This window comes from Quercus suber, unplaced genomic scaffold (genome assembly GCF_002906115.3).
Source record: "Quercus suber isolate HL8 unplaced genomic scaffold, Cork oak 2.0 scaffold_950, whole genome shotgun sequence".
NCBI lineage: Eukaryota > Viridiplantae > Streptophyta > Magnoliopsida > Fagales > Fagaceae > Quercus > Quercus suber.
This window is the reverse complement of record NW_027070370.1, coordinates 86,520-87,600: the sequence shown is the minus strand read 5'-3', so window position 1 is coordinate 87,600 and position 1,081 is coordinate 86,520. Positions and strand designations below refer to the sequence as shown.

The 1,081-nt window shown below is 33.7% G+C and overlaps 1 non-coding gene across 1 annotated transcript; it reads right to left on the bottom strand.

The window, feature by feature from the left end:
- Positions 1-254: 254 nt before the first annotated feature.
- LOC112003122 (small nucleolar RNA snoR145) lies at positions 255-390 on the bottom strand. The gene has a single exon (XR_002881925.1). It is a non-coding gene; the product is annotated as a small nucleolar RNA snoR145 (small nucleolar RNA).
- Between the last annotated feature and the right edge of the window lie 691 nt (positions 391-1,081).

Sequence of the window (1,081 nt, the reverse complement as noted above, 5' to 3'; positions counted from 1 at the left end):
AATTGGAGCAAGCAAACCTCTGCCAACACTTTCTTTTCCTTGTAAAATTTTTTTAATGCTAGAAATGTGTGCAACAAAGTTGATTTTGAATCTGATCATTTCCAAAATCATTTCCTTCACATACGTACACAGTAAGTATTTATATCTGAATTAGGACACAAAATCATTTTCAAAGAGAGTAAAAATTAAAAACATTACCAGAATCTCTAAATGTTTTTTCCCCCAAAAATGAAATGAAGAGAAAGATGAAATATTTGAATGTAGCCGAGGGTTCAGAATGGTCCAAAACAAAAGCTTTTTGGGCATTCTACGATTCGGCATATAACTGTGCGAAGGAATTAGTATTTGTGTTAGAGAGAGATTCCCCCCTCTCTGCTGGGACCTTCGCATAATAATAAGAATAATAATACATTTCAATTGTAATGTATGAAAATTAGATCTAAAAATAAAACCGAGCCCCTAACAGAAAAATGAATATATATATATATATATATTGGGCTCGGCGATCTGCTTTCAATACAATTTTCGAAGGCAAACTTGGATAAGAGTGCATCGATTTTGTATGGCGCTCCCTCCATAGGTCCCTCGGTAATTTTAAAAAGAAAAAAATTAATTAAATTGAAGATGCTCAGTGAATACGAACCAGAATATAATTCATCTTGCTTGATGCTTTATGATTATAACAAATCAACCAGCAAGCAATCGATTTGCATTACTCTTCATCGCATCTATTGCAACAAAACAAAGAGAGCATTTGCAGAACCCTAGTTTCTAAGAACCTGTAGTGTAGATGTGTTTGTTATTGTGAATATGGCTGACTATATATAGCGGTACCATGGAGCTCTGATGCACCTAAACCGTAGGATGAAGTCACGCGTTTGCTTTTTTTTTCAGATCTAGTGGTCTACCGTTGCACGAAAAAGAGTAATTTGCTTTAAATATAAATTTAGGGTTAAAACAAAAATTTATAATATACTCCATTTGCCTACTACCTCACATTTGGCTCCCCAAAATCTGTAATGACCCATGTGCCCAGAGGTATCGGATTTTTTTTGTAATTCTATTTTTATTAATTTGTTTA